Genomic DNA, 14,212 nt, shown 5'->3' with positions numbered 1-14,212 from the left:
TGCTTGCATGTTTCTCTGATTATTGTATTTAGTAAGCCTTTTTATAATTTTTGATTGTCATCCTTGCCACATGCTTATTTTTGCTGTTCAACTATGGGCTTAGACCAAAAGAGTTCATCTTAGCGTGTATATACTAGACAAAACTGCTCTCTGAGTTGGTGTCATTAGCTAAAAAATTACCAAATTAGTTGATAAAATTAGATAAAAAATTAAATATAGATAAAGTATTTTAAAATAAGAATGTATTGGCCATTTGCCTGTAATACAGCTAATAAGTCTCAACTCTCAAATGGGGACACCAAATAAAAGCATGTTTGAGTCATCGCTTTGTTGCTACGAGCAAGACGTTGAAGACTTGAAGTACTGAAAATTGTGGTCGACCCCGTGACCAGGGGCCAGAGGTCCACTTGCTGTTGGCAACTTGCAGCGAAATGGGAGTCTGAATTGTCATTCACAAGTTCATTATTTTTTGAATTGATGAAAAATTTAACTCTTTGATTAATATGTATATCCACTTATTATTGAATTGAGTATTTAAAAATTATATATATATATATATATATATTTTTTTTTTTCATACGGAAGAAAAGGGATTAACATGAGTTAAGGGTTAATTAACTTTGTTGAGTGAAGAATACGTCCAATTTTTTGAGAAACAAACAACATGAAAGGGATTGAATTTATGTGTTATCAAATAGGAACCATAATAGTTAATATGATTTATGCTTTTTCTTTGGGTAAATTTCATATAAATCTCTTGTGGTATGATTTTTTTTTTACATGAGCTTATTTTTTGTTACATAAAGCTTTGTGTTTAACTTCAGTTCTCAAAGAAGTTAATTGTGTTAAATTTTAAATTATTTTTTTGTAAAAAGATAATAACTACTTTTTTTTTATAATGATCTTTTTATTTTTTGTTTGTTTAATTAAAAAAAAGATTTGAGATTTTTTGGATTTCTTTTAACTGTTATTCTAATCTAAATTGTCAACAGAAACAATCCCAATAATTAAAAATTATTAAATTTTCACAGTTAATTTTGGTGAGAAGTCATGGAGAATGGTAAGTTTATGTTTATGTTCTCCAACATAAACTTATGATCTCAATGGCAAGTTTATGTTCTCAAACCTGACGCCAGAACAGGGTCTAGGAAGAAAACATGGCGGCTTGAGATGTCTGCGGGAAGCTTCCCATAAACTAGCTGCAGCAATGGAGTAGCTAAAATGAGAAAAGTGTGCGGCATATGTGAAAGACACGTGATCTGATTAGTAAAGAAGATGGACACGTGTGACAGTAACTTTAACTCTCTTTACAACAAGAGGATTTTTACTTTTACTGTTTTTATCTGTCGTTAAAGAGTTGATGGTTAGTTAGAAAACTAACTGCACCAAGCTTTCCCTCTCTTCATGACAGACTAAACATAGCCTCCGCATATGCTGCTTTAGCTCTGGAATTTTCAGTAAGAGTGAATAAGAAATTTTCCCTTTCACACAAACTTTGCTCTCGATTCTTCTGCATCTTTCAACATGGTATAAGAGCGGACAGTATGAAATGGGACTCTGGATTGCAGAACTTCTTCCAATCATAGTTGAGGTTTTGCAATTGAATTCTTATACTCTTCTTTTCTTGTTATATGTTTTTTATTTCTCCTTCATTCGTCAGTAGATTGTGCATTTGGATCTATAGATCAGTCTTGCTTCTGAATTGTTCTTTCTGGAACATTTGTTTTCTGATTCTTCTCTTGAAATTTTAGTTGATTGTTACTGGATTGTTGATTGATGTACTGATTGTAGCAACTAATATATAATTTATTATAATATGTTAGCATAGTTTTGATATTGATTATCTTAATTGATAGTTTTTAAAATATTAGAATATAATAAAAAAAATTGATTTTAAATTCATAAATTAATATTCGTCACACAAAAAATCAAAATAAAAATAATCATACACTTGCTCTAATATATTTTCTTATGTAGAAAATAATGAAAGAACACATTTAATTTATTTAAAGAGACATACATATACAGTTTCAAAACAAGCTAACTGTGCGAGGTTCTACTGATCTCCCTTTGCTTCAACAATTTTCTTTCTACCCAAAATAATCAAAAGCATAATTACAATAATTTCAAACCAAATTGGGTCTTCATGGCATCACAATTTATTTTTATTTTTTAGAAATAATCCATCAAAATGCAATTATGAATTAAACTGAAAACAATGTTCTACATCAACATTCATCATCAAAAAATAAATAATTGTGCTTGTATTATATTAAGAAAATGTTGTATTTATATATTTAACACTTCATGAATGAAAGTATATGTTGTGTTGGGTGCATTAGCATCAGCCTTATTCTAACTCACTGTTGATGGGTGGGGCTGGGGTTGACATTTTCTACTCCTACACATAGAGTGTTATACTTGGCCTTCCATTTTCAATTTGATGCAGTAATCTCATACTTACACCACTAGGCTTGTGCATTTCTCTCTTTACTGTGTTTCTTTTTTATATATTTATTATTAAATTAAATACTTAAATACATTGAAGGGCAAACATTGCATCACCTATTTAAAAGTCATTCAAGAACAGGTTTTTCTCAAAAGACTGGGCGTGGTGTCCACTCTTCACTCTCCAAAGGCTATACAATGACCCTTTGCTCAAGTTAAGGGTCAATGCGGACAAAGTATTTACGGTTCGATTTTAACATGTATGCTTGCATACAACAGTCAACACGCTTCAAGCCTTTCCTTTGTAACACGGCACTTTGCCTATCTTGTTTGATATTCCTTTATGAATTGCCCTTCTTCATCTTTTGTCACTATTTCCCTTTTCATTTCTTCCTCTTGGTTTCAATGCTTAAAAATTACATCAGTATCAGTCAGACATCAATAAGCATCGTTAAATTAAATTATTAGATAGGTTCTCCTGATCACATATATATTTCAGTTTGATGTAATAAGTAATCAAAAGTTGTCATTTGAGCATGCATGAATTCATATTTTGTATCATAATTTATCAAATTTATGGATGACATAATAAAAATGATCTATTTAATAATTTTTTGTTATGCACGGAAAGAATAAGGATGAAAGTGTTGAAGTAGAGATTTGACCCTTATTATTGAATTAATTATTCAAAAATTACATATATATATATATATATATATATTTTCATACGTAAGAAACGGGATTAACGTGAGCTAAGGGTTTATTTAACAATTAATTAACTTTGTTGAGTGAAGACTACGTCCAATCTACTGAGAAACAACTGTATGAAAGGGATTGAATTTGAATGTGTCTTCAAATAGGAACCACAACAGTCGATGCGATTCATGTGTTTCCTTTCTATAAACACGGCATTAGACCTATCCATGGGTCGGGTGGGCCACTGGCTTGACCCAATTTGATAGATTCAATTTTGAGTTACTCAATGAATTTTTAAGTTTTTTAGCACCTCATGTTAGTTAAATAGTACAAAAGAAAATGATTTTGAGGCTGCGTTTTTATGGTATGAAAATTGAACATAAAACTTTGGATTAATCTTAGACGTAAAACTGAAAAACTCCAACAAATGGGGGCCTTTTAGGGAGAATTTCAATTAAATTATCTGATTTTTTATTTTTAATTTTTTAAAAAGTTTTATAAGTAAATTATGAAGTTTACTTTAATTTTCTGTTAATAAAAAGGAATAAAAATTAAATGTTTACTTCAATTATCATCTCTTTGTCTTAAAGTCCACTTTAACAGATCGTTAAAATAAGAAAATAGTGTATGCATATTGAGTATTTGGCTCAATATAATTAAGTGCTTATATATATTTCCATATTTAAAAGTTACTTCAATCAATTGATAAAAGTAAAGTTTATATATATTCTTGCATAATGACATCCCTTGCACTCATGTTCTTGCTTGAACATTATCCAAGTAACATCAAATGAGAATTCAAGAAAAATATGCAAATCCTACTAACGTCTCTAATGGGATAGGATTCAACGACCTTCATGCTTTCCATTCTAACACTTTCATGTCCCCACTTCTCCAATACGTAGTTCACTTCTCATCTCCCTCAGCCTCAACCACAACTGATTTTTAAGTTCAACTCCCTCACTTGTCCCTCAGCCAACTTACCGGTTTGGATCATCATTGGACTCTCCTTATGTTCCTCATTTTTAGTTCTTCAGGTTGTGTAAAATAATGTTCTACATCAACATTCATCATCACAAAATAAATAATTGTGCTTGTTTTCTATTAAGAAAATGTTGTATTTATATATTTTACACTTTATAAATGAAAGTATATGTTGTATTGGACACTATTAGCATCAACCTCATTCTAACTCACTTTTGAGGGGTCGGGCAGTGGTTGACATTTTCTACTCCTATACAAACGCTGTTATACTTGGCTTTTCGTTTTCAATTTGATGCATTAATCTCATACTTACACCAATAGGCTCTGTGCATTTCTCTCTTTACTGTGTTTACTGTTTATATATCTATCATTGAATTAAATACTTAATTACATTTTTATTTACAGTCAGCATTTAAGGGCACACATTGAACCCTTAATTATACGTCATTCAAGAAAAATAAAGAGTTGGCGTAGTCTTCACTCTTCACTCCCAAAAGCCATACAATGACCCTTAACTAGCTCAGGTTAAGAGTCTATGTAGACAAGTCTATATGGTACGATTTTAACATGTATGCATACAACGCTTCATGCCTTTTCTTTCTAACAAGGTAATTTGCCCTTCTTGTTTAATTTCCTTTCTGAATTCCCCCTCCTCATCTTCTGTCACTATCTTCATTTCTTCCTCTTGGTTTGAATGCTCAAAAATTACTATTAGCATGAGTCACATATCAATAACAATCTATAAATCATTAGATTGGTTTTTCTTAGCATATTTGTCAGTTTCATGTGGAAAGTAATTAAAGTTCATTTGGTAATCGAAAAATAATTTTTTTAGATAAATTGGATTTGACAATTCGTGTCTCTGTATCTTAATTATATTATAGAATATTAACAATTTTATAAGTAAATACGAATACGACACGATTAACTAATCAATATTAGTATCTAAAACACATTTACGAATACGTATAATAATCGTGTACTATGACTCGACATAATTAGCAAATTTATTAATCGTGTCGAGTTTTAAGTTTTATATGTCATGACATGATTAAAAAATAATTTGTTAAGATATATTGGACTTGATAATTCATATTTCTGTAGTTTAATTGTATTATGTAAATATAGAATATTAACAATTTTATGCGTAAATATGAATACAATATGATTAACTAATCAGTGTTAGGATTTGAAACACATATACATATACATATAATAAACATATAACATGACTTGGTACGGTTAACACGTTTATTAAACGTGTCGAGTTTTAAGTTTTATATGACACAACATAATTAAAAACACTATAAAATAATTAATACGATTCAATTTTTAACACGTAACAAGATTAATATACGATTAAATTAAAGACCTATAATTTAAATATAATTTTATTATTCAAATTTAAAATCAATAATCATAAAAAATTAAAATAAGATAATAATATCATCAAATAAAATGAAATTCTACATAAATACAATCCATAAAATCCATTATCCTAATAAAATAGTTTCTTACTACTAAATTAAGTAGGTTGATAAACATGTCCACTTATAAAGGTTAGACATAATAACATGATTAATACAATTAATTAAATGAGTTTAAATGTTTTAATTGTATTGACAAGATTACGACAAGAAACACGATAAAACTAAACTCAAATATGATTAACTCCATGTCTTCTTGTGTTGTGTCTAAAATTGTCAAATCAAGGATAAACTGCCAAAAATATTTTATATTGTTTAGATCATATAGTAAAAAATATTTTTCATCAACACCATCTTCAAAAGGTTTTCCATCTTCATAATTTTTAACCACGACACCATAAAAATTAACTCTTTTTATTTATTCATTTTGTTGGTATATACCCTTGAGTCAATTGGATTGGTCAAGGAATATAGATTGTCATTTAATTTATACTTAATCGCATAATTATATGTGATAGAGGTTATCTTTCATGTTAATTCAATAATAAGGAGTTATTAAGTACTAATTGGATGAAACCCATGCAACATAAAGGCCTTGTAAGAAAATTGTAAATTTGTTACAATTATGAGATCACTATGCATCAAAGCCATATTCCTAAAATTGTTCATGGTCATTGTATTGTCAAGACAAGGTATTGACAATGCTTAAAGACTGGTACATGTTAAGCCTCCTTACTTGGAAAGTAAGCAATCGGTCTCATATATTAAATAATATGGGATACTTGAGGATAACATGTGGGTGCTTGTTAAAGAACAAGTTCACTGAGCATGACCTGTTATGAGAATTCCATTTGGTATTTCACTCAATTGTTTATGGAATATGTTCTCACATGATAGTTGTGCAACTAGTCCTTAAACTTGAGACACTAGGTTATTTTGTATGGAGAATGACATATTTTGATTTCATCTCTATGGGTCTTGAGGTGACTAGATGCTTAAACAGTGTTTTTGGGTATGTCATGAAGCATGTGAAGGTGAATGAATACTCGAGATAGGATTCATCACTCCAAGTGATACGAGGGGATGTATCTCACTTGTTTTCAATTCTTGATTAACTTGTATAAAGTATTTGACCAAGGCATGATGAATTTGAGAAAAATTAGTTTCCCAAATTCATGAAGTTAGTTATGAATTAATTATGAGAACTAATATGGAATGTTATAAGTAAACATTGAGCCATGCTTTATGACATATCTAAGATATTTGATGGAAGGATCGTATTGCACTAAGAGGCTTATCACTGAAGAGCTTTGTCAAATTCTTTAATTGACTCTCTTAATATATGGGTGGTCATGATGTATTGCTAGATGTCGCCATGATCTATAAATATAAATCAATTATCAAATTAATATTTGACTAGGATTTAAATTTATTGCCACTATGTTAGAAGCTTAATGGGTCACACATATTAAGTGACATGATTGAGATTAAATAAAGATAATTAATTAAGTTAGACTTAATTGAAAAGATCAAAATAAAGTGGAAAATTAATTAAGTTCACAAAAACTTAATTAAATTAAAATACAACTATGATATTTAGGGCTACAACTTAATTTAGCTGTATAAATATGTTATATTAGCAAACTAAAACTCTAAACCTCCAACCATTTCTCAGTCGTTTCATAAAATAAGAAAAAAAATAGTTTTCTTTGTCTAAAAAAAATAAGATTCGGCAAGAATTTTGGTCTCTTTGTTTTAGAAACAAAACTTGCTAGCACAAGTAAAAATCTTACCTTTGAGAAGGTCTTATTCGGTCATTGTATGAATTACTATTAGAGGCCAAACACATAGGTGGCTATAGATTTGACAAATCCTAAAAGTGAATAAGCAAAGACTTTGATTTAATTGACTATTGATTACGATATCTGGAGTAAGGTATGTAACTCTTAAACTTATTAATGTTCATAATTAATTAGAAAATTACATGAAAATCACAAACATTAATCATGTGAGATTCAACTGTTTCTCTGATTAAATACTAATTTATTATTCTGCTACGTTATATGATTAATTTATTGAATATTTTCATATTTGAGCATGAGGTCGAATCCGAGCACATTTCTCATCATATTGTTATATTGATTAGTTTGTTAAGTGAAAATTAAAAGAAGGGGGAAATTTCATATGTGAAAAAAATATATTTTTTAATGGATTTAATTATTTGGTATTATATTAAATACTATAGTATCTTAGTAAAAATAATTATAGGTGATGTAATCCTATGAAAAAATTGAATAAAAATGGACAATTATGGTTTGTTGAGAAATAGAATAATAAATAAATGGATTAAAATTGAATAGTTGAATAATGCTATGTTTTGAAATAATTCAATAAAATAATGATGTTTTATTGCATTGTCAGATCGACCCCAGAGGGAGAGAAGATTAATGTTCTCTGGTTGGGATTGATCCCAAAGTAGTACTTTTTTACACTTTTTATATTTATTATTGAATTAGATAATCAAAGATTATATATATATATATATATATATATATATTTCATACGTAAGAAAAGGAATTAAAGTGGGCTAAGGGTTCATGTAATAATTAATTAACTTTGCTGAGTAAAGACTACGCCCAATCTTTAGAAAAAACAAGTATATGAAGGGGATTGAGTTTCAAAGTGTGCCCTCCAATAGGAACCAGTCAACACTTTTTCTTTCAATAAACACGGCATTAGACCTTAAAATAAAAATAGACATCAAATGGGATAGGATTCAGCGGCGCTCAATTCATGCTAGCATGGCACCAACACTTTTTCGTTTTTATTCCATTAATTTAGTTTTGATTCCACGCCCTAACCCTTGGGCTGTTGAAATTTCTCAACACAATCAATAAATTTTTTCTACTTGAGAAGACTTGACGTCAAATTGCATTAATGGAAAACAGCTTAAAATATTTGGAGAAAGACTTGTTGATTGACTTGAAAAACAGATGTCTCCACTTGTCCACCGCTTCTTCTATTTTTATGTCCCTCCGCCTGCCTCAGCCACAACTCATTTTTAAGTACACCTCCATAACTTGCCCTTTTTCGACGACCCTTGTTTCATACTTTTCTTTTGTCTCGAGAAAATATGGGAAAGGTAATTAGGATGTTGTACCAAATCCTTTGCCTGCTTTTAACGCTCTTGCATTTCCAGGTCCATTTTTCATTGAGTTTCCCTTCCTCTTTTCTTCCTTCAGCTCACTTATGCCTCCTAGCACAGAGAGCTGCCTTGCTCGAATTCAAAAACACTATTTCTGTGTATGATGATTGTGGTTATTACCTATGGATGAATTCTTGGAATGAAAGCACGGATTGCTGTTCATGGGGTGCAGTTAGTTGCCACGTGTTGACGGGTCATGTCATTGGCATCGACCTTAGTCAAAGCTGCCTTTATGGCACCCTCCCTGAAAACAGTAGCCTCTTCCACCTTCAAGAACTCCAACGACTCAACCTTGCTCACAACGATTTCAATGGCTCTATCTCATCGGAGTTATTTAATCAGTTAGTGAGTTTAACCCATCTTAATCTCTCCCATAATTCATTCTCTGACTTAATCCCATATGAAATAAGTCTCCTATCAAAATTGGTTTCACTCGATCTTTCCAATAATGCTTATTATAGCTATAGCTACTTAAGATTTGATAGCCAAGGTTTTGACATGCTTGCACGCAACTTAACTGAATTAAGAAACCTTATCGTTGACTTTGTAAATATGTCTGATGTTGCACTTCCTTTTTGAACTTGACTTCATCTCTGGAACGTTTGAGTCTGAGTTTCATCTCTGGAACGTTTGAGTCTCAGTTTTTGTGAACCGCATGGGGAATTTCCAAGTGAAATTTTTCGCCTTCCGTACCTCCAGCGCATAGATTTAAGTTGGAATGATGAAAGTCTCACAGGTGATTTCCCTAAGACAAACTTGAGTAGTGACCTTGGGTTCTTGGACCTTTCCTCTTGCCATTTTAGAGGGTCAATTTGTCACGACCCAAAACTCTCATCTAGCTCGTGACAATCACCGTGACATCTCGATAGGTACTCATTATCCCGAATGCCGATCGAAATCCCGCAAGACTTAGCATCAACTTCCGCATCTCTCCGGTGAGCGACAATTATTAAATCTCGCATTTTAAGAAATCATAAGTCGTTTCAAATCAAAACAATAAAATATTATTTTCTAACTCATAGGGGCATTTTCGTCATGTTTCTTCAAAAATATCGAAACCTACCAAAAATATGGTGTAAAAGATAAATATGTTCATACATACTTTAAATCAGATAAATGAAGTATAAAATTACTTTTACAGTGACACGTGGGCCCTCAACTGACCAAGAAGGTGTAGGGTTACGAACCCTTACTTTCTAGAATGCAAGTCCGAGATTAATTCTCGTCTTAATCAACTATCAACAAACTGTCCTGAGCTTGAAAATGGATAGGAAGAGGGTGAGATTATGATTACATAATTCCAGTAAGTAAACAATTACCATCAAAAGTATCTAAAGTTGAGTAGATGGAAACAATATAAAAACATTATATTTCAATAATGTTCATAACGCAAAATTCGTTTCAATCTATACCAAACAATTTCTTTTCATCAAAATTTCCCTAGCTTATGAGTTTCTTAAACTTGGCCCCTATCAGAATCATTCTCGCAAGTACCTTCGTCAAGGTATCCCACTAAGATCGCCAAGGCTGTTAAATGTCTCATACCCATAAACATGTTTTCACATCTAACACACAGCCGTTCCTTAGCGTTGGTTGAGTCTCACTCTCACGTGGTGGCCCGAACGTGAGGTGCACTCAAATCTTATCTCGAGAGATACTTCATCTAACATCTCCCCCTGGAGGTAAATATATAATTGGGTTACCGTACCCTTCTCATAGGCAGTCTACGAAAACCTCCACAACTGCAGTGACCGTTTAATATACCACTAGACCCATAAAATTTTCAGTAGTATAATATGGCAAATAAAATTTAATCCAATCTACCGAGATCAATGCAAAATTGTTCATATATTTCATGCCAATCCTAAAATTTTAGCCATCATGCTACCATAGTGTCATAAGCTACAATTTCAATAACATATAAAATCATAAATTTTAACACAGTCTCCATATACTCAATTTTTCCAAAACAATATTTGATTTCAAAATCAGTATAAATCTCATTTTTATTAAAAAAACATTTTAATTGGAAAACATAATATTTTCTAATTTAAACTCACCATTTAATAAAAACATCAAACAAATATAATTACTCTAGATATTTAAGACGATAAATTGTCCACTCACAGTTCTAGGAGTAGATATACTCCTATTTTCAGTCCGCGGGTACAGTCCTTTACCCGTATCCAATGGCTCACCACCTAGCCATAATCCATGACACATATTCCAATTAAATTGTGTCTAACAGTCATAAGCTATTTCAGGCTCGATATATATGCATGATATGAAATGAAAAATACACGGGTAGCCATCTAGACCCGGTATTGACCTAAATCGATTTTTCATCCGATAAATTGACCAATGTGTCCAATTTCACTCCAACTTGCTCCATTTCTTTTCTAATATTTCAATTCACTAAATACAATTCCAATAATCTAAAATTTAGCCTAACAACCCTCACAATTCTTCTTGAAAATTTCGGCCATTGTGGTGCACTATTTTCGTAATTTTTCCTACTTAATTTTCTCTTTATAATTCATTAATTCCTACACCAAAAACTATTATTTTTTAATCAAATCACCTAGAATAACATCCCATTCTTCCTCATTATTCACTTAGAGAATTCAGCTATTGATGGGCACCAAACCTTTGGTGGTTTTCTTCACTTGTTTTCATGCTACACATCATTAATCACCTAAAAACACTAACATACCTAAAAATCAAACCAATCCAAGATCATTCTCTCTCCATAACCATTTTGACCAGCCATGAATTCATCATGAAAACATGTAATTTAACCATGAAAATTGAGGAAAAATGCATGGGTAAGGTAAATCACTAGCAAAATCAAAGAAATTTTACCTTTGCTTGATCAAATCCTTAAATTTCAACACTTTCTCTTTGATTTTTCCCACTTAGTGTTTGTTCTTCCTTGGTTTCTCCTCTCTTCTGGTTTGGCTGATCACTATGGGAGAAACGGGCTGATTTTTTGTCTTTTTATAAAGAAATAATACAATAATAAAATAATAAAAACATGACACATGGCATTTCCTTATTGGTTCAAATTTTAAATATTTGACTTTTAATTCTTTAAATTCTCCACCACACATTTCTCATGTTTATCCATTTCCATGATGAATAAAATCCCTTGGTCTTGACAAGTGTCGGGGGTGAAAATTTACCGATTTGCCCTCGAGGTGATAAAATTACCATTTCACCCCTATACTCCAAATTATACCGAAATTAAAATTTTTCACTTCTAAACCTCAAATCATACTCTAATAAGTCAAATGGGGCCAAAAAAACTTTTCTAAAAATTTCCATTTTGTCCCCAAGTGGCAAATGACCATTTTACCCCTGGATAGTGAAAATTTCAGTTTAACTCTAAATTGATCCTCGAACTTTCTAAATATGCAAACATTCTATTGAGTATGTAAATGACGTCATAATTATTTTATAGAATAGAGTTTGACACAATTCCTGCATCATTTGGAAATCTCACTCAACTCATCTTCCTAGATATTTCTCAAAATGATTTTGGAGGACAGATTCTAGATGTTTTTGGAAATCTTAATAAATTGACTTTTTCTTTCATTTTCTTCCTGTAATTTTAGTGGTCAACTTCCAACAACCATGTTCAACCTCACGCAACTTACCCATCTAGATTTGTCATTTAATCGATTAGAAGGTCCCCTACCAAATCATGTTAGTGAGCTTCAATTGCTAGAAACATTTTGGTTGTCTAGTAACCTTGTAAGTGGTGGAGTACCATCTTGGTTGTTTACTTTACCATCTTTGCAAACTTTAGATCTTAGCTATAACAAACTTGCTGGTCAAATTGACCAAATTCAGAAGCCTAATTCGGTCTATGATATAGATTTGAGTTCTAATGACATTCATGGACCAATACCTAGTTTTTTTTTTTTTTGATCTTGTGAACCTTGGACGTCTTTGTCTTTCATCACATAACTTGAGTGCTGTTGTCAAGTCAAAAATGCTTGCAAAACTCAAATATCTTAGGGATCTTGATCTTTCAAATAATAGTTTACTATCATTAAGCGCAAGCGAAAATGATGTTAACTATTCCTTTCCTTATCTTGCTACTGTGTCATTCTCTTTTTGTAGCATAAGACAATTCCCAAGTTTCTTTCGAACATCAGATTTGGTAAATTTACATCTTTCCAATAACAAGATTCGTGGTGGAATTTCAAAATGGGAAGTAGAAGGGTGGGAAAGTTTGAATTCGTTGAACCTTTCTTACAACTTTTTGACCACTTTGGAACAATTTCCAGGAAAGAATCTTGACGTTCTTGACCTTCGATCCAACTTGCTTCAAGGTCCAATTCTATCAACTTGCTTGAAAAATCAAAGTCCAAACCCACCACAACCTTTGATTGCATTCTACGTTTCAAAGAATAAATTAACCGGAAATATCCCTCTTTTGATTTGCAATTGGAGTTCACTTTTGATTCTTGAGTTGTCTAGAAATAACCTGAGCGGAACTATTCCAGAATGTTTTGGAAATCTCAGCTCTTCTCTCATGGTAATGAATTTGGAGATGAATAATTTTCACGGCAAAATGCCTGATTCTTTTAGAGGTAATAACTTGGAAATTCTTCTCCTCAATGACAATAAATTGGAAGGATTATTGTCACGGTCTTTGGCTAATTGTAGTTCCTTGAAACTTTTGAATTTAAGGAACAACAAGTTCACTGATACCTTTCCCCATTGGTTAGCTTCATTTCCAAATCTGCAAGTTCTTCTTTTGCGAAGTAATAGATTGCATGGTCCCATGCCCAATTCCTTAGCTTCATCTAACTTCTCTGCATTGCAAATAATTGATCTCTCTCATAATGAGCTCACCCGTCCCTTGCCAGCAATATTCTTCCAAAATTTGAGAGCAATGACTATTACTCAGTGAATGTAACAACGAAAAGATTGGAGATTGAGTTGGTTTATGGACTTTTCGAATAATCTATTTTGTGGACAAATTCTTGAAGAATTCGGGGAACTTATTTCACTTCAAAGACTCAATTTGTCTAACAACAACTTGACTGGTCCTTTCTCACCATCAATTGGAAATATGATAGCACTTGAATCGTTAGATCTCTCGTCAAACAGGCTTGGTGGCAGAATTCCTTCTCAATTGACGAATCTGACATTCCTCGAAGTATTAAATCTTTCACAAAATGATCTTGTGGGACCAATTCCCCATGGGAAGCAATTTGATACTTTTGAGAGTGACTCTTGTAGTGGTAACTTGGGATTGTGTGGCCTCCCACTGTCAAAGCAATGCGTAATCTCAATTAAAAATGTTCCAAATGCTTTAATATTAATTTTAATATTTTTAATTGATTTTCTGAATTTTCTTCACAATTCTACACGTGGACCCCACACAAAGTCACCTGCTTTCCTTTTCCCGTGCAAAATTCTTTCCTTCCCAATCCGTAAT

General features: G+C 31.7%; 2 pseudogenes; both read left to right on the top strand.

Annotated features, from left to right (window-relative positions):
• Nucleotides 1–14,212, top strand: part of LOC148761600 (receptor-like protein 6) — a 97,543-nt pseudogene that overhangs the window by 16,925 nt on the left and 66,406 nt on the right.
• LOC148761603 (receptor-like protein 6) lies at nucleotides 8,627–14,211 on the top strand (annotated as a pseudogene).

The sequence above is a fragment of the Theobroma cacao genome, chromosome 7 (genome assembly GCF_053813885.1).
Source record: "Theobroma cacao isolate CCN51 chromosome 7, ASM5381388v1, whole genome shotgun sequence".
Classification (NCBI taxonomy): Eukaryota; Viridiplantae; Streptophyta; class Magnoliopsida; order Malvales; family Malvaceae; genus Theobroma; species Theobroma cacao.
This window is presented reverse-complemented; position numbering and strand designations above follow the sequence as displayed.